Below are 20,835 nucleotides of genomic sequence, written 5' to 3'. Positions count from 1 at the left end.
GATGGTGTTATCGGACTACGGATACCGCCTACTTGCATGGGTTCAGCAGGGGTGGTAGAAACGGAATGTCCAGATTGACTAGTGAACGTTGTTTCGGCCCTTCTCTCGGATCTCCTTGCGTCAACTTGTAAAGCAAGATCCACCAGATCCGAAAATACCGAGGGAAGGGCAGGAACCACTGAGAGTGCATCCTTCATGGCGTTGCATAGGCCACGATAGAATACAATTGCCTTTTTCTCCTCTGGCCAGGATGTTTCAGCAGCGAGTTGGTTATACCTAGTAATGTATTCTATCAATGATTGTTTACCTTGTGTTAGATCCAGGAGTTCGAGATCCCTTGATTGGGCCTTATAGCGTGTATCGAAGACTTTGGCCATTTCTGATACAAGAAGATCAAAATCATATAGAGCGGGATGGTCGTTCTCCAGCATTGGGTTCGCCCAGGTGGCCGCCACCCCAGATAAATGGGACAGAAGAAACGCAGCCTTTGTAACAGAATCGGGAAACGCTAAGGGCCTGCACAAGAAATGCAATTTGCATTGATTAACGAAAGTACGATACTTCCGAGGGTCCCCCTGGTAGCGTTCTGGCGCAGCAAGAGGGACAGGTGTAGGAAGCAATACAGGGGTGGGTGCAGGGGCCGTGACAGGTGCTGGTTGGGCTGGGGGAACTGTGTCCCCGAAATCGGCATCCATGGGTAATGGGAAACGTGTGCTTTGTAGGGCGTCCAGACGGTGATGTATGGCTGTCGTGGAGGTAGCCATGTCGGTCCTGAGGGCCGCCACTGCCTGCAACAAAGCGGTCACTGGATCCCCGGCGGAGGGATTCATACTCTGGACGACCAAAAAGGCTTCACAGTCTGTTACGAAGTTCGTTGGTCGTGTAGAGTATGAACAACCCCTCTGTCCCCAAGAAACAGCCTGACAACACCAGAAATACTGTCAGCGTGATTATTAAGGCCACAGGTGGAAGTCCCCAAGCCAGGACGCGGGACAGCCGGAAGAACCCCTTGAGCGCTGTAAGGCAACGTACAATGGTTATGTAAGTAGGAAAGCAGGACACAATCTTCCCAAATGCAAATACCAAAACACTGGAATACCTGTGAGGACTTGTGTCTTTCCCAAGGCTGAAAGAGGCGTGAACCTCCAGACTGTGGCTGGACAAGGCTGTAAGGTAGAGCAGGTAACCACCTATTGTAGGACTGAGGTCCTAATGAAACACGTGATCCGTAGAGAACTCCAGGCAGTCCGAGGTCAGAAAACAGATGATTCAATGTTCCAGAGCCAATGAAGGGTTAAGCAAGAACAATCCGTGTAACAAGCGTAAGTCGGCAATAGGCAATCCAAGTTCCAGAGTCAGCGAAGGGTTAAGCAAAAACGATCCGTGGAGCAAGAGTAAGTCGGCAATAGGCAATCCAAAGTTCCAGAGTCAGTGAAGGGTTAAGCAAAGACGATCCGTGGAGCAAGCGTAGGTCAGAATAGAACAGGTCCTTGAACGAAGAGAGAGCGTCACGTGATCCTAGTTGAAACAGCTGTGAAGCAACGCCTTCGGTTTTCGAACTCCTTTTATCCCTGGAAGGGACGCACGTGACAGTATCACGTGAGAAGTGAACCGAAAGCGTTGTAGCGTTGCTAGGCAACTAAGAGTCACGTGATCCGTGACGCGCCGGGCAGCGCCGGTCTCCGCGAAGGATGCGAGTTCCTGGAGTGAAGGAATCTCCACTTGGTTTGCCACAGCCGTGAAGGGCGATAAACGCCAGCTCCGCCAAACATGCCATGCCGTCCCCTGTTGTGTGAAACGTGAGTGGGAAACGAAGTACATGAATCTGAGCGTGTATGCCGGGGAGCGTGGATAGAGGTAGACGCGGAGGGGCGTGTCCTTGACGTAGTAGGAAGCGGTGTGACAATTACAGCTGTGAAATAGTGGAACGAAAAAAGTCTCCTCAAAGATGTATCTCGGACAGAATATTAGAAATTGTACCAAATCCTCTTCATCATCTTACAATAAATATTTTTAATACCAGATTTTTCCTATTTGCAAGTATTTCCGGTTAACAGCAGGCTCCCCAATCGCATCTCCATAAAAAGATTTGTGTCCGAAAAATTCTCCAACTCCTCCACATACTTTAAAAAACATTTTTATTTGTTTTATTAACTTTTACAACTTAAAGCCATGACACATGATCGCACATTATTATACATCTTCAATCGTGCTCCGGCTCGCCCTCCTACCGTCCCTCCCCCTTGCCACGTCCCCCCAGCTGCCACATTCCTTAGTACAACTCCTCCACATACTTTTCTATGCCCATACTGCATTTCTTTGTCAAATATAATTGTAGGAGAACTATGCTCATCTCTCAGATATAAGCAAGGCATGGTAGTGACATCAACCTGTTGGTACTACGTACATCTACCATGGCCTCCCTATAGGAGGTTAAAAACTGGGAGTTCCATTATTTGGACTAGTAAAAGCAGGGTTACCATCGAGCCTTGACCCCTATCGCTCTGATACCTTGATCCCAGCCTCATTGCCTCATTAGGGGCACTTGGGGGAGGAATAACAATGATTTTTTAAAATAAATCTGCTCTTTCCAATAAATGCGAACAGCCCACCCTCCAAATCTCAGCCTCATAGAATGTTGCACAAATGGCTTGACAATGATAGACTATGATTGCACACCCACCCACCCACCAACATTTTCAGAAAATATCAATGTGACACCCCCTACCCCCATGGTCAAAATTATAGCACTCTTATGTACCTGGAGGAGTCAACCCCCATCCGAACTCCCAGGTACTGGAAGGATGCTACCTTTTCCAATGTGATTGTGGAGAGAGTACCCGTAGAGTTGTAATGTTTTTTCCTCGTGCTGCTGCTCATACATTTAGTTTTCTTTGGATTAATTTGTAACCCCTTCTCGCATGCTATTTCAAAACATACAGAGGTATCTGAATTCCATATGGAGTTTAAGAAATTAAAAGAGCTTTGGCCCCAAATAATAACATGCCTCCCCTCCCCCCCCCCACCCTCCCAGGATTGGAGTATCTGCTTCCAAACTATTAATATCTAAGGCTAATGAATAGACGTACAATAAAAACAAAAGCAGGGCTAAAACACACCTGTGTCTGATAACTCGTTTTATGCAAAACATTCTTGTAAACTCACCCTTCTGTCCAAATCTGACTCTAGACTGACTCCTTCTTGCTGACACACCATTTGCAGGTGCTCTGTAGACAACCCCTGCATCCGGCAGCTCTGGCCAAATATTAATATCCAGGGTAAGGATAAGCAAATTGTAGTCACTCATTTGCTGTTGTACCACGATCTACCAGCTTGATACTGGCAGCATTATGGAATCAATATGGCTCCTTTTTGTGAAATCCTAAAAGTGGGTGCAGCTGTTGAAACCCCCTGTTATCTCCTATTGCAACAACGTGATTCCAGTTCATTAAAAAAGAGGGTTTGCTTCGTAGTAGTTCTATAATAATTATAAGTGATAATACCATTAAAAACCGGGAGTCTCCTAGGCCTCATTTTCTTCTTTCTGGTCCTCTTCAGCATGGGAAATGGTTTGATCTTGCAGCTAAAGACTCCTAGCAGGATGAACTGGTCAGCCTTGTTATCTTATACTTGATCCTGGGAAACTTACTAAAGAGTTCTTCATGCGAAAGATTGCATCAGGATTGTACATGCCACACTCTCTCTCCCCCTCTGACACTTTTGCACCCTCTCCTCTCTGCGTGTAACTTCCTCCCACTATTGAAGCCTGAGCACAGCACACTGTAAACGTGTTGGATTGTCAGGATACCCTGCATTCATATTCTCCAGCATGGGGTCTGGCATGGATTCACATGCTCATGAATATTCCCCGTCGTCAGGCCGGGAATCCTCGGTATAGAAAAAAATCAGTATCAGTTTCGTTTCTGATCTGTCTTTCCTAGTAGTAACCAATCACTGGTCTCTGGGTCATACTTCCCCCAGCCAATGACTGCCCTCTCCCTAAGCCCCGCCTCTGGCAGCCATCCTCAGATTTTTACCGCACGTTCAAGTTTTGGGAGTCCTCGTGCTGTAGCTCTCGAGCTTTGCTGCGTTTTCGCGCTTTTTTCAGGGGATTTTTCTAATTTTTCAGTTAAATAGAGCCTCAAGCTCCACCGTTTCTACATCCGCTTAATGGGGATCCGTTTCGGAGTTTTCTAAGCCTCTCAAGGGTGAAGATTTCGTCGAGTTACGCTTTTGGAGGATTGCAGAAGTTCCGAGGCCTACCCCGGACATGGGCCAGGAGAAAGGAAGCTTGACTCCCGGGAAGCTGTTCAGGACCTGCCCTGGATGCCAGCTTCAGAATTTTTTTAAGGAGGACGAGCATTCGTTATGCCTCTACTGTCTCCATGAGGACAAGATGCACACGGAGAAGGACTGTGCGTTTTGTGGGAACATGTCGAAGCGGACCATGAAGGATTGCCACCTCCGTCTCGCCAACTGGCTGGAAGGGAAGAGCCCGTCAGGCGAGAAGAAGAAAAAGAAGTCCGAGCGGCCTTCTAAGTCCTGTGAGGGTGCCCCGGCGACGGGGGCCCAACAAAAGGCTAAGCATCGCGAGTCCGCGGGCACCGGGAGCGCCGAATGGTCGGGCTCCTTGGCTGCCAGGCAGGGCGCATCCTCCCCGGCGCCATCAACCATGAGCCAACGCTCTGGCTCGGGTAAGAGGAAGTCCGAGAACCCGGCGAAGCTTCTGGAGAGGCCCCGGTCGATCTCGAAGATTCCGGCAGAGGGGGAGCAAGGCTCGGAGCCTCCCCCCAAGGTGAAGGCCCCATGCGTCCTGAAGGTGACGATGGCCTTAATTCACCCTGCTAAGACCTCGATTGAGGATGTCACCGTGGCCCTGGCTCAGCCTGTGGAGGCTACACCAGTGGAGGCACCCTCAGGACCCAGAGTCTCCCTGCCACCGCAGAGGGAGTCGTCTTTCAGGCCCATTGAGAAGACCCCCACGAAGCCCTCGTTGGAAATGGTGGGGGAGGGGCTGGTGGCCATCGTGGATACGGACACGACCTCTGAAGAAGAGCTCATCGAAGTCGTGGAAGAGGCCCAGCCCATCGGAAGGGATCCCGACGAGAGCGACGGGGTCACCGACAAGGCTCCTCAAGAGCCTTCGCGCCCATCGTTTCCGGCGCCGCAGGACACTTCGGCGGCCATTTTGTCAGCGATTCAGTCCTTATGTTTGGAGATAAGGACAAGGTTGCCCCTCTCCCCGACGGAGGTACCTGAGCAAGACCCGACGGGGAACCGGAGCCAGGACCTTCGGAAAGTCCACCGCATAAGAGGAGGAGGACGCATCCTACACCACCTCTCCCACCTCTGTGGCCTGCTCTGCCTTCCCCCCGGTCTACTACCCACGGGGATGATACAGGCACGGACACGGCTACGACAGGTACAGATGACGACGGGACGTGTCCCCCGTCGCCCCCTGCTCGGGCGTCCCCGCCCGACGAGATTGGATCCTTTCATGCCATGATTTCCAGGGCATCCAAGCTCTTCCAGCTCTGCCCAGAAGAGAAGAAGAAGGAAGGGTTCCTTTACCAACGGCGCTAGGCTAAAAGGAAGACGGTCCTCACCGTACCGCTTCTTGATGACATCTGGGATGAGGGGCTCGCCCTCCTCAAGAACCCTGCCACGGTGCCGGCAAAGAGGGACCGGTACGAGAAGAATTACCGGGTCCCCAACGATGCCCCCTTGTGCCTTCGGGCGCAACCTACCCCGTATTCGGTCGTCTCGGCGGCGGCAAAGAAGAAAGCTGGGGCGGCATCGGCATCGACATCAACTTCCCCGCCGGACGGCGAGGGCAGGAAGTTGGACACGATGGGAAGGCGGATCATCTCATTCGCAGCAACGACTATCAAGGCGGCCAACGCCCTGGCTATCGTAGCCCGCTACGACAGGGAGTTGTGGTTCAAAATCGCCCCTCTGTTGGACTTCCTTCCAGACGCCAAAAGGGCTGAGGCCCTTGAAATCCTACAGGAGGGTGAGATTGCTTCGGACCACGCCATCACGGTGGCAACGGACATCGCCGACACCGGTTTCTGTCAGTTGGGCAACAGCGTTTGCTTGAGACGACGAGGATGGCTCAAGGCCACGGATTTCCGCCAGGACGTACAAACCAAGGTTTTGGACATGCCCTTCGACGGGAACAACCTGTTTGGGAAGGCGGTTGATGAGTCCCTTCAGGCCATCAAGACAGACACAGAGACTGCCCGGGCACTGGGAGTGCTCCAACAACGACGGCCGTCCTTTCGGAGCTCCGGAGGCAGACAAGGTGCCTCCAAGGGATCCGGCAGTGGCTCCTCCACGTACCGCCAAGCGGCAAGATCTTCATCCCAGGAAGCCTACAGGGGATGCGGCAAGTCAGGTGGTGCCCGTCGCCGTCGACAGGGAGGTCAAGGAGGCAAAGCGGCCTCCAAACAAGATTGAACCGACCGTGGGGTCGGGCCCCCGCCGAAGCACCCCGGTCGGAGGCCGGCTGGCGAGGTTCATCAGCGTGTGGGAGTCCATCTCCACCGACCGTTGGTGGGGTACCCGCTCCCATCTGTCGGCGGGCACAGACTTTCAGATCCCAGCGCACCAGGTGACGGTGATGACGGACGCCTCCCTGGAAGGTTGGGGAGCGCACTCCGGAGATCTTCACGCGAGAGGCGTTTGGCTCCCGGAGGAGAAGTCTCTCCACATCAACATCTTGGAGCTCCACGCAGTGTTCTGGGCCCTCAGGTCCCTTCTTCTGTCCCTCAAGGGCAAGGTGGTGAGGATCTTCACCGACAACACCACCACGATGTTCTACATCCGGAAGCAAGGTGGAACCAGGTCCCCTGCCCTATCCAAGGAAGCCCAGGATCTGTGGCATTGGGCCGTCGCCCAGGGGATGTTTCTGATGCCTCTTCATCTGGCAGGAATAAAAAACACGATCGCTGACTCACTCAGCAGGGAGCTGCGCTCGTGCCACGAGTGGGAACTACGCCAGGATCAAGTGGATCGACTCTTCCGACGATGGGGCGAACCCCAAATCGATCTCTTCGCGACGGCGGCGACGAATTCCAAGTGCCGGAGGTTCGCCAGCAGGTTCCCCCAGCCGAGGAGCATGGGCGATGCTTTCTCGTTCCCCTGGGACAGCCTATTTCTTTATGCGTTCCCTCCGCTGCCGTTGCTGGTCCGGCTCATCAACCAGCTCAAGAGGTCCCGGTGCAGGATGCTCCTCGTCGTACCGGCGTGGCCGAGACAGATCTGGTTTCCGGACCTTCTGGACTTGTCAACGTCCCCACCAGTCAAGCTGCCGATGGACGCAAACCTTCTCTCCAGAGAAGGAGGTGCCATTCTTCACCATAACCAGGAGTCGCCGAACTTGCAGGCCTGGCTCCTGCAGCACTAGAGTTTGGAGGGTACGACATCCCGGCCGACTGCAGAGAGGTTCTTGCAAAGGCCAGGGCGTCCTCAACTCTCAAGTGCTACGGACATAAATGGAAGAGGTTCTCTGTCTGGTGCCGTGCACAGAAGATTAACCCTCTGCGGATTACGGCCCCTCAAGTACTACCGTACCTGCTGTCGCTGGCCAAAGCTGGACTGGCTCACGCCTCCATCAAAATACATCTGGCTGCAATCTCCCGATATACCAGGACTACGGGACGGGCGTCCTTGTGGTCTCATCGCCTGGTGAAAGAATTCATGAAGGGACTATTCCGATCATTCCCGCCGGTGAAGGCTCCTGCCCCGGCGTGGGAGCTTAATGTGGTGCTGACCAGGCTCATGGGGGCCCCATTCGAGCCTATGCATTCGGCGCCTTTGAAGTTCCTGTCATGGAAGACAGCTTTCCTCGTGGCCATCACCTCCGCACGACGAGTGGGAGAGATCCAGGCCCTATCTTGCAATCCTCCATACTTGACTTTTCATGACACGAGGGTGGTGCTGAGGACACACCCCTCCTTTATGCCCAAGGTGCCGTCGGACTTCCACCTCAACGAGCCCTTGGTGTTGCCAGTTTTCTTCCCGTCGCCGGCCGAGAGGACTTTGCTTTCGCTGGATGTAGCTAGAGCGCTGAAGTTCTACGTGGACCGCACGAAGAGTTTTCGGAAGACGTCACAGCTGTTTGTGAACTTTGGGACTGTGAATCAAGGGAAGGCTCTCTCGAAGACTTCCATTTCCAGATGGCTCTCCGGCTGCATCATGCACTGTCACCGGTTGGCAAACCGACTGCTGCCTGGCCGTCCGAGAGCCCATTCGACCAGAGCGATCGCTGCTACCACGGCGTTCCTGTCTGGTGTGCCCCTGCTGGACATCTGCAGGGCTGCGACGTGGAGGTCGACGCACACCTTCACAAGATTCTACTGCGTCGATCGGGACTCCAGGGAGGAGTCCAGGGTCGGCCAAGCAGTACTGCGCAACCTGTTCGCCTAAGGTGAGCCTGGTGAGGAGGTAAGAGTTGCTTAATGTTGAGTTGTTGTACTGCTTAATGTTGAGCCTGTTGCCACCTCCCGTGGTTGTGCATATGTGTACTGCTATGTATTCTCCTATTCATGAGCATGTGAATCCATGCCAGACCCCATGCTGGAGAAGGAACAAGTTACTTACCTGTAACTGTTGTTCTCCAGCATTGGTCTGGCATGGATTCACATGCGAACCCTCCCGCCTACCCCTCTGCGGCTCTTCACTTGGTCATACTGCCACTTTACGTGCTACCAAATCTGAGGATGGCTGCCAGAGGCGGGGCTTAGGGAGAGGGCAGTCATTGGCTGGGGGCAGTATGACCATTGATTGGTTACTACTAAGAAAGACAGATCAGAAACGAAACTGATACTGATTTTTTTCTATACCGAGGATTCCCAGCCTGACGACGGGGAATATCCATGAGCATGTGAATCCATGCCAGACCCATGCTGGAGAACAACAGTTACAGGTAAGTAACTTGTTCCTTCATTAGATAAATTTGCATACAATGATTCTAAATGTATGCACATTTCTCCTAATGAATATTAATTAGGAAGATCCTGAAAACCCGTCAGGATTCTGGCCTTCGAGAACTGGAGATGGACAACCCTGGTTTATACCATGCTCATTACCGCTAGTTGTGTGGGACAAAGGGAACCCCTGGGGGGAAGCAAGAACAAAGTTAGGGGGTCTGGCTTTGCCCTAATAGCCAAACACAAGCATCGTCAACAAAAGAAGAGTCATGTACATCTTGAATGGAATAAATCACAAAAATAACCCTAATGGGGCTGAGGCAGTCATACATTCTTGGCTTAGAGGGGACTTCAAGGGCAATTTAAAAGGACAATCCAAGTGATCACATAATGCAGTTTAGCCGTGGTGACTTCCCACAAATATCAGCTTAACATGTTCATCATGTCGTCCCACATTCCAATGTATAACCATATATACCGAGCACACCTTAATATGCCAATGTTTTGTCACACAGCAGTAATCTGCATTGGAAGTAGCATACCATACCTACTGAGTATTGAATTGCAAAAGCCCACAAAAGCTAGTGATGCTGGAAAACCACCAGCCACCTTTCTCCCCAAGCATCACCAGAGAAGCAAATTGTGATGAAACAGCTCACGGAATGGCTTACAAGTCGTACTCCTAGCTTTTTTAGCACATCATTTTGCCTCTTGTACATTATTTTCAGCCCGTTCACATGATAAACATAGACCTACAAGTACCAGCATGTGATATGAAGTGAGCCTAAAAGCCTGGGCTTGAAGGCTATTTCACATCTGATTTGGGATAACTTGAGATATCTATAAACTGCTGTAAGGGTTACTCTACTTTTAAGATATACAGCCGGTGCCCTTAAGAGCTTGTGTGGTCAAGTCACCTCCCTATAGTCGTTGCTTGACATAGGCTTGCAGGATGTTCTATGCATGGGTTGAAAGTAATGCACTGTGTCCCAATAAAGGTGAACACGTGTTCAGCTTTTTAGGAGCAAATATCATGGCCCATACAGCATTCCGAAGTTTCAAAAGGAAGTTTACTTTGTGATATCATTTGCTTTGCGGGAAGCAGGTTGAAGTCATGGGTGGGAATTTTGAAGTGCAGATGACTCAATCATGGTGTTGATTGCCAATTATGAACATTCAATAGAAGCTGAAAATGTGGGGAGAGCAGGGTGCCTCCTACGCTTCATTGAACAGTGATGGGGGTTTCTGCTGCAGCCCTGCATTATAAACAAACGGCTTAAAATGAAGAGGGCGCGGGAGCAACACTGCCATTCTTCTCAGTCAGTGGTGCTGCGGGAGTGGGCTTGGGACTGCCTAGGACCACTCTGCCCAGTGCTACTTGTGCCGCCACTGAGAGTAACGTATTGCTTTCCGCCACATGCCATTTGTCGAGTACTGATAACCTCCCCTTCAGCTTGAAGAAATGCCATGGGCATGGAGTAGTTAAGATGAGGGCAAAGGAGGCAGCACTGAGCTGTATAAAGTATGTTTGGTTGTGTGGAGAGTGCGTAACTGTGCCCTCAGGGTACTCCAAGGGGGGGGGGGGGGTTCATGCAGCTGCCCGCAACAAAATCAGGGCTGTGTATTATTGTGAAGGAATCATGTTAATGCAGTTTGTGTACATTACTGCAGACGGCGCACCCAAAAGCGGCGGGAAGGATGGAACAGAGGGGGGAGGTACAGTGCACGCAGGGGGAGCGAATGTGGGGTGAGGACAGGTACGGTGGTACCCCAAATTTAAAAAAGAAACAGCCAAGTCATTCTGCAAAATGATCGGTGGCCATGCACCCACTTCAGAGCAGTGCAGTGGAATAGGGTAAGTGGAGGCAGGTTAGGGTGCAGCGGTGGTAGAGGATTCGCTTGGAGCCCGGTGCTGCTGTCCTTAGACTAAACAGGCACCCATGCTCGCCCTCATATTTGTTCTATCTCTGCATGGTCTGTCTCGTGACGCAGACTACGGGGCCAATGACGATTAGGATCCGCCCCGCCCAGCCATGCATTTTCCTCTTCCAGATTAGCTGGGGGCAGCCACGCGGGACCAAGTGATAGCAGAGCAGCAGCAAAGGACGCACGATGAGGCCACACCCCAGTCTGCGCCTGACTCCATTACCAACCCTCATGCGGAGGTTAGACTTTCTGCTAGGCAGTCTCGGACTGGCCCATAGGGGGCCCATAGGGCAACAGGGCAATGCCCAAACCCGAAGCACAAAATTCCAGTGTGGGCCAGTTCGATGAGTTACTTCACTGCGTGGCTAATAGTTTTCACCATTGTGGCTGAATACATATTCTTTAAATTGCACAATTTTCATTACATTTTATCAAAAAGCACCTCCTTGGGTACTATTCAAACACAGGGACGTCATTTGGGGGTCGCCAGAGGTCGCAACTGCGACCTCTGAGGTCTCCCTTGCGACCTCTGTGGTCTCCATTGCGACCTCTGTTTAAAAAAAAAAAAAGTTTTTTTATTTATTTATTTTTATTTATTTTTTCTTCCGTTTTCTGTAATGCAAGGTCCTGGAGTGGCTGGCTCTCATGTTCAGGCCTTTAAAAAAAAAAAAAAGAAGAAAAATAAGAACAGGAGTGCCACAAGTCTAACACTTTCAGCACTGGCCCTGAATAAGAAAGAATAGGAAAACAAATAATGTGTCTTTCTGGAATTCTGTACAATAATTGCTAGACTCATTAAAGGTTTATTTCAGGCACACTTCAGGGGGTGAGTCACTGATTTAGTCTGTTCTTAAACACCTCAACTCAGCCCTTCATACTTCTGAGGTCGATAAATGAGTACCAAGACAGGTTGGGTGAAATTGGGTGTATATTTTTTCTATATAAAGCGCTTAAGCGTAAGTGCTATATAATAACACATCATTATCATTTGACCTTGGACGTCTGCTTGCATTCACAGTAATTTGGTAATATGGGCCTATACACACTGATCTTAACGCTAAATATGGCGATCCATTCTTGCATGAAATGTACATCACATTATAGTGATATCATAACCATATTTTTCGTAGTGTACAATGCAGTGATGTCACTTCCTGTTTTGGCAACAGTGAAAGGTCGTGTTCCATAGCTTTCGGGATATCACTTCGGGGTGGGGTCAAATGACATAACTTCCTGTGATGTCATCAGGGGGTCAAGGGTCGTGTGATGTCACTTCTGCTACCCCTGGCATTTTGGTGAAATGACGTCCCTGTTCAAACAGTCTGTTACAAAAGGAATCGATTGCCTTTTGCAACTGTGGGCAACTTTTTCATTGGTGCCTGAGGCAATGTTATGCCGCAGTACGGCCCTGCTGCTAGGAACCAAGAATGTCACATGACATGGCCTCTCATCTTGGGTGATGTACACCACTTTGGGCTCCAGCACGTCCCACACAGGTATTAGGGAATGGAGCGAAGATCCCGAATTCTGCATAAAGAAAGCAGGCAGGCACACGCAGCTACAGTTACAGTCATGGGCCCTGTCCCTCAACAGGCCCACATTGTGTAAAACGGCCTCTTGTCTGGCAAGGATTACTTCTTCCCTTTCCCACTACTCTCGTTTTTTTTTGCGGTCGTTGTTTCTTTCTGATTTATTGGGCAAGAGATGCTTTTTCTTGCATAAAGTTCGAATACCGCAACATAGGCAGGTGTACTGACTGCTCCACGTTATGACAACGAATTACATTACTTCTTGGTAATTTACTCCGTTGCAAATTAATGACTTCGAATTGTTTTCAATTTATTTTGGGAGTGCTGTTTCCCACATGCACACCTTCACTACCACCCCTACCCCAACCCCCCAAACCCACGTATAACCCTTAAATACATGTACAAAATTCGAATGAATTGCAAGGAAGTAAGTTACCTTGAAGTAATTGGCTTCATTAAAACAACGGGAGACCGTTTATGACGCGCCATGCTTCCTGTGTGAATAAAGTGTGGTTATGTAAGGGAAATGTGTGTGCAAATAAATTGGGCTGGTATGAGCAGTTGAAATATACTCCCAGTGTGGCGTATTTCATTCTGTGTGAGCCTCATGCACTGCACAGGGTCTGCCATCTGTGTCTCCGGCCAGCAGAGGACTGGAAAAGTCAGAGCTATAGTTGTCTGCTGCCAGCAGACTGTGGCGAGGCTGTTCCTCGCTTTCTGGAACAGGTATGACAGTGCATTTTTCACTCTGGAGAGCAGAACGATGATGACTTGTCGCCCGCTCTCTGGTACTCGTGTGGGCCTCCCCGCAAAACAGAAAAGAAAGCAAGTAGAAGCAACACTAGGATTACTGAAAGCAATCCACTAAGCAGACAAAAGGAAGTGTGCACGCCCTAGAACTAACACAGCGCCCCCCCCACCCCGCTCTTTCTTCTGCTGGACAATAATGCAGTGGAGTGGCAGGACGGTAAAGGCAGCTAAGTCCATGGCATTCACAACATGTCTTCACCACAGAGGTTGTTTCTACCCTGGGCCCACTATCCACTGTTATCCCAGGTGGCAGTGGGAATGGCCTAAGAAGACTACGAAGATGGGGATGTGGGATACTTCGCCACGCCTGAAAACAGGCACCAGACTCTAGGAACTGTACACCCATGGTCCCACATGACATTTCAGGGTTCCCTGGTCCCTTAACTTGATTTAAGGGTGCACCATCATCATAATGCCATATGGGAAAGGGACCGTGAGTGTGGTACAGCCCCTGATCTGGACGTAGACACGGAGACGCCCACCCCCCCTCCTCCAATCTGATTAGAAACACGGAAATTTAGTGCCTCACTTCAAGACAGCAATGCAAATTAACCAACCCAGTAACACCTTCACCCTCTGCATACATCTCTCAAATTCTAACCAAACACAACCACAAACCGTGAGAAAAAATGGGCGGAACCCTCTTTTTTTTAATAAGGGGGCCGGACTCTAGAGCGTTAGGAGATATACAGAAACAAAGAGAGATAGAGTCAAAAGCTACCGTAGAGTCTAGGGTAGCTTTTGACTCTATCTCTCTTTGTTTCTGCACAACCACAAACCTACAACACAACAATCCGCACAAACTTCACTACACTGCAACAACAAAACAAAGCACACATAGACCCGCACAACAGTACACAACGTCTTCCAGCAGTATAACACCCCAAGCCCAGCCAACGGAATTCCGGGCTGAGGCTGCCAACAGCACATCACTGCTCTCTTGCACTTCAACAGCTCATCCCCACTAACTCCCCCACCCCTCCCCTTTTTTCAGCGCCGCCAGGGAACCACTCCGGTGGTGATAGTGCACAGTACAAATGTCCTTTAACATTAACTTAAAGACACAGGCGGGAACTTGTTTTTTGCAAGTGAGTAAGATGATCTTGCTAGGATATCAATGCTACTTTTTTGCTAGGGGGCAGTGCACAAGAAATGTAAGAGCCTTACTTCCTACCAGAGTAACCTGACTATATTCGCAGGCCGCAGCAAACACAATGTAGCTCACATAAGGGGAATAATGAAGTATGCATGCGTTAGTTATGAAGATGACGTAAGCAGACAGAATGCGTTACGATACAGTTGGCATAATGATAAAAACCGGAGCTTGTGTCAGTAACAAACATTTCCATTATGAAGTCAAAACTAATTATAATCTATACGCGTATATGGACGAGCCGCATAGTGGCCGCAAGGAAAGCAGTCTGTTATTGACTTGAGTTCCGCAATGAAATAGGAAGATGTTCAGGATAAGTATTGTTTAGTGAGGTTGCAATCAAGAAACTAACAACATTCAGACAGCACATACCATGATTCATCAGGGTGATTTGTTATTGGGTTAATATAATACCAATAATGTAGGAGCACAGCGGAAGGCCTGGTCATGAAACCTAGGGCATATCGGGCCAAAACATACGTTGACTGATAACTAAAACAGTATTCAAGGAGAGGATCCATTTAACAAATCAATTAGTGTTTTTTTGTAACCACATGCATTATAAGTATTTTTTCAAATGGATTTGTGTTCCTTGTTAATCTATGCTCAGTAGGCATAGTGATAGTGTGATAAAACAATGTGTGGCTGTGAGCGTTCCTTATTGTTTGCTTATTCTTAACAGTGTGGGTGTTATGTTAAGTTTAGTACTTATTTTGTAAACTATTGTCTTTATGTTGTGGCAAAATCATTATTGTTGTTAAGCCCTTTCATCATTGCCTATTTAAAAGCGCATCCAGTCTGTGAATTCGGGATGTGCTTTTAAATGCACAGAAACGCACGCTGATTTGCGCGAATGCAAAAAGGGGTGTGTGTTGAACCAGAAGGAGGACTCCAACTACATTGGGTCATACTTAAAGATGTTTATATAAATAATAGCAAAAATGCCTAGCTAGCCCTATCGCTATGAGGGAGGTGCCCTGCCTAGCAAAACTAAAGCTAAGTGTGCATGTCAAGTCCAAAATAAAAAGTCTGAATCCTAACCCACTAACTGGCTGTACCACTTTAGAAACTGTGTGGGTTTCACTATCTCCTTCATCTTATTTTTACTTTTCTCTGATTTTATCTCAAATGCCCAAATCCCTGCAGGATTACTCAAAAATACATTTTCTATTGCTAACCTTCATGGCAGTGGGACTCTCCCAAAGTCCTGTGGCTCTTTGGTAGGTATCTAGTTTCGTAATCACAATGTTTAACTTTGGACGTCTGCCCGCTTAGGTATTGCAGGTTTCCGTTGCCTCATGCACTTTCCTGGCCTTGCTGCAATGCATTCGGCTCCCTTTCACTCTGTTGCTCCTAGGACTGTGTCGCTCCATCTCTAATATCCTTGGCGGCTTTCCCAGAGAGTGTGCCGGTTAGCTTTCCTTAAGTTCTTGTGCTTTTGGCAGCTATTCCAGCCTTGATATACTGTGCTTGTATCTCTTTCCCTCTGTTTTAGCGGGACCGTATAACCGTTCAATTCATTTGCTTTCTCATACCTGCGTCAGTTTCTGTACTTCTGGAAACCATCAGTGCTAGGTTCCACTGGCATCCACATGTCAGTAGCATCTGTTTCCCTGTCTGTGCTTCACTCGGTGGAAACAGCGATTGCTGGGTGGAGCTCGGGGATCCGGGTTCCTCTTTGGTCTACGCGTCGGTTACTGGGTGCCAGGCCTGGCACTGCTTTTCAGTGGTCGTGCCACCAGAGAAGGCGGTTGTCTTCCTGTTGTGTCTCTTTTTCTGACTGGAGATCCTGCATAGTCAAAGCACCCGCCGTCCAGCCTCCATCTAGCAGCTCTTGCTCCATTCCCGCAACTGCTGGCCTCACAGCTTAACATGGGTCTGCCCCTCCAAGACATAGATGCTACAGAGGCTTGCCTCTATTTAGCAGTTGCACCTCTCCCTCTGTAGGTGTCTCTCCTCCATTCACAGTCTGCTCACTCCTTACACATGTCATTAAAATAAAAGGAATTGTGTCCGTCTTCTTTGATCATGATGTTCAGGAGACGTTCAGCATTACCGGAAACCAATAGAGACAAAGAAGCATCTTTGTTGATTATAGTCATAACAGGAGATGCCAAACTCTTTCCAACACTCTTTCAGTCCTTCGGTCCTCTCTGCAGATCAAACGTTTTTCTAAACAGAGAGTGTGAGGTAGATCCCTTTCCTCAGCAGGTTTTGCCTTCTGGAACTGCCTCCCTGCCCCCTTAGACTTCAGCAAGATATTCTTAAATTCCAGAAACTTCTCAAGACTTTCCTTTTTTCCTCTTCCTTCTCTCTCCCCCTCCCGTGCTAAAGTTCCCTCTGCTGCTGCAACTGGGGCCTGGCCTCTCCAGAGTTATATAGGAGCCAGACCAGTCCCCTCAGCATCTCTTGCCAGCACTGCCTTCGGGCTTCCTTCCCTGAGCTAGCCCCAACCTGGTCCACCCTGTCCTCCGCACTTAACCTCCCGTCCTCCTTCCTTTTTCCCCTTACACGTGCATTTGTGGCTCCCCCAGCACTTGCCTTCTTGTCCCCCCTAGCACTTAATCCACTCCCGCTACCATGGGCACCTCACTCCTGCACTTCTCCCTCTACCCTCTCCCCTGCACTTTCCTCCTTTTCTTGCACTTGTTCGGTAGGATTGCCATGCAGCCAATATAACCATATTTATTCTTCTTCCTTTGTTCCCCTCCTCATTTTGTCTTGTGGCGCCTGAAACACTTGTGTATAGGCGCCATACAAATAAATAAATAAACATCCATATAGGCAGAAATGGTGGTTTGGACTGTGTGATGATTCGCAGGTATTCATCCCTTCTCCCAAAAGGGGAGCTTCCCCCTTTGAGGCTACAGAGGTTATCCAGCACCGCAAGGCCCTCCCTAGGGTTCGAGGAAAGTCAGGCCTCACTGGGAGAGACTCGCCCTTTGGGGACAAGAAATCCAGTTCCTTTCAGAAACTCCCTAGACCACCTACCACAGCCGCATATATGGAACTGTCTGCTAGAAGGAACAATGTGGCATCTTTACATTTGGCTGAAGGCAATGCTACAAGAAACCAATATGAAAAAGGAGGTGTCTCTTTAAGGAGAGACGTGCATTTAACTGGGACAAGTTGGTGAAGGAGAGTATTGTATGCAGGGGTAGCCACCTGACATCATCATGCTTGCTGGAGGCAACGCCCATGACTTTTAAATAAACAAAGAATGCCAGTGCGGAAGTGGGAGCTCCAGCCTATGCAACAACAAATAAATCATTATGATGAGTAAAAGAGGAACCACGTACCCAGTGGTGGCGTGACCACATCTGCAGATTGGTGGGGAGGATGCCCAAACGCCGCCGCCAAGACCACCGCTGTTGGAAGTGTGAACAGCTGCCTTTCACCAGCGCTAGTGTTTGGCAGTAACCGAACGAGAAGCCGAGAACGGGATGCAGACAAGAGTGAGGAGCAAGGGGCAAGATACTGAAGAGTGTCTTCTGAGCAAGAGCCGAACCTTGCAACCTTCCCATGCATACATATAGGTGGCAGGGGAACCAGGAGATGTGGAAGGCCACAGGGCAATCATTATATGTGAGAAGAAACTCACCTCAGTCCTAAGGACGAGACATTAAACCTAAGACTGTGTAACTGGAATGGTGAAAACCCGAGAAAGCAAGTAACTAATAACCCGGTCGAGGAGGTCTGATATTATATGAATTGAGAAGCTCATCCCAGTCCTGAGGACGAGTTGTCACTAGAAAGATCAGTTAACAAACATATGAAAGAGGGCTCTAAGCCTGGAAAGAACAGAAGATACCCTACGACTTCGGAGTTGAAGACAGGAGAAAGCCCAACATTGAGTGACGTAATGAGAGACAGGAAATAAGAATGTCATGTGAACAAGATAAAAGAGGAAACAACCTCCAGAAAGAGAATCAATGACAAGGAAGGCCTAAAAGGGATCAAGAAAAACCCAAATCAGGAAAGCCTGAATTAAAAGACTGGGAAGAGTTTGCCAGTTTAGACAAGAGTGTGAGAACATATCTGAAGGAAAGATATTCTAAGTGTAATACCACAGAAAGCTACAAGAGTTGATCAAAGAGACTATCCAAGAAGAATATGTTAAGAAATATCTGCACCTAGGAGAACATTTTATATAAAGAGACTATCAGAAGAGAAGAAAAGACCAGTGTAAGAAAGACATTCTCTTAGCCTATTTAATTTAGTTATATGTAGTGGTAGGGTCAGGTAGAGTTAGTTTGGATAGAAGATATTTTTACTTTGGACTTACTGACAACTGATGAGCACCTTTAGTTCGTTTAGATAGGCAGGGTATTCCCCCTAGCAATTGGGAAAGAAAGACTTTATTTCTAAATTTCCATAATTTCATTAAAGATAATTCCGAATGTCCTCAATGTGTCATACTCCTTCTTTTGACCCACCATATCTTGGAGTTCCTCATTGGAATAGGAGTCCTTGTCTCGAGTCACTCCCAGTGAGGCCCCACTTGCCCACACCCCTATGGAGGGTCTTGCTTAGTGGGCACATCTCTCTAGACTCAAAGGGGGTGAATCCCCCCTGGGGAGAAGGGCCGAATTGTCCAGATTCGTCACATACCCCATCTCTTACAATAGAGGCTCCCCCTGGATTAGGCAGTAAGAAACGACTTAAAAAGTCCACATTGCCTTGCTCTTTCCCCTTTCGATGCTCCACCGAGAACCAAAATGGTTGTAGATCTAAAAGCCATCTCATGAAACAAGCGTTATACTCTTTTCTCAGACTCATTCAGGTTAGGGGAGAGTGGTCAGTCACAGGCCCAGAACCTCCTTTCTGTAAGATAATAGTGTAAGTTTAGGACTGCCCACTTGATGGCTAGGGCTTCAATTTCCACTGTGACATATGACTGTTTTCTGGGGAACAATTTCTGGCTTGTGAATAAGACTGGGTGTTCCAAGCCATCATGTTCTTGTGACCACACAGCTCTCAGTCTGACTTTAGAGGCATCTGTCTGAAGAATACATTCTCCGCTGAAATCATGCATCTTTAAGACCGGCACTTGGCACAGGAATTGCTTGAGACCATCAAAGCTTTGTTGGGGCCTCGTCACGAGTTGGGCGGTATCTCTACTGGAATACTGCCCATCTTTATTTGCGTTAGCACCCACCCGTCCAGCATATTACCGCCGGATCACAGGTCGGGTGCTCTTACTCCCCATTCCCCATTGGGTCCACTGGACCCAATGGGGAATTTCTGGCCCAATTACCGTGCGATAATACCGCTGATGGTAATTGCGCTGAAAATTGCCTTTTCCCAGCATGTTTACCCCATCTCTGAGCTGGGGATAAACACGCCGGGCTCGAGATTGGACAGAGTAGGAAATGCAGCGGTAACCCCATTACCGCTGCATTTAAGGGCTACTGCCCAACTCACGATGAGGCCCTTGGTCTGCACTTTCCCAGAAAAGCTTTTTGGTATGGGAGTTCTTGAGCTTGTCAGTAAGATTGGTGGCCAAGGTACAATAATTGGGTATGCATCTTCTGTAAACCCTGTCAATCCAAGGAAAAAATGAAGGTCTCGATTGGTTTTTAGTACAGGTGTTACTTGTACTGTTTTGACCTTTTCTGTCTGGAGTTTAATCAGTCAATTTCCCACAAAATAGCCCATATATTTTAAAGCTGATTGGGCCAGTTGACTTTTTTTGGGTTGACTGTTAAACCTGGTCTCCGGAGGGCTCTTGCAATCACATAAAGATGGTGCATGTGTTAGAAACATATGTATAATGATGTAATCTAAATAGACTCAGGAGAAGCTAGAATACGGTTTTAGGATTTTATCCATCAATCTCTGGAATGTGGCAGGAGCACTGTGTAGCCCAAAAGACAGTACCTTAAATTGAAAGAGCCCTTGTGGGGTGGAAAATATGTTTATTTCCCCTATCGGAGGGGGTTAAGGTACCTGCCAATAACCTTTGGTCAGGTCCAGTGTGGATTGGTATTTGGACGATCCTAGCTTCTCCATGAACTCATCATCTCTGGGCATAGGGTAATTATCAAAAGTGGAGATGGAATTTAATTTCCTAAAACCTATGCAAAATCTCCACAACTTGTCCGGTTTGGTTATCAGCACAATGGAGGATGACCACAGGCTCTATGAGGGCTCAATGATATTGGCCTTAAGCATCCCATGGAGTGCAGTCTTGATAATTTTCCTCCTTACCTCCGGGTTCCGTTAAAGGTTTTAGATTCACTGTTTGCCTGGATGGGGTGCAGATATAGTGGAAGACATTTTGCACTTTACCCGGTTGCTCAGAAAAAACCTATGGAGGAAAGATTTGGGGTTGTTTTACCGTGGTTGAAATGTTCAAAGGAGAAACGACCGAAAATGATTTGTTCAAAATAATCTTCAGTCGTTTCTTCCCTGAACATTCCCAATGTGCCCAGACCCCCACCCACCCCGCCAACAAACCCCACCCCAGCCCCACGACTTACCT

Source organism: Ambystoma mexicanum, chromosome 9, assembly GCF_040938575.1.
Source record: "Ambystoma mexicanum isolate Mex_15411 chromosome 9, UKY_AmexF1_1, whole genome shotgun sequence".
Classification (NCBI taxonomy): Eukaryota; Metazoa; Chordata; class Amphibia; order Caudata; family Ambystomatidae; genus Ambystoma; species Ambystoma mexicanum.
This window is presented reverse-complemented; position numbering follows the sequence as displayed.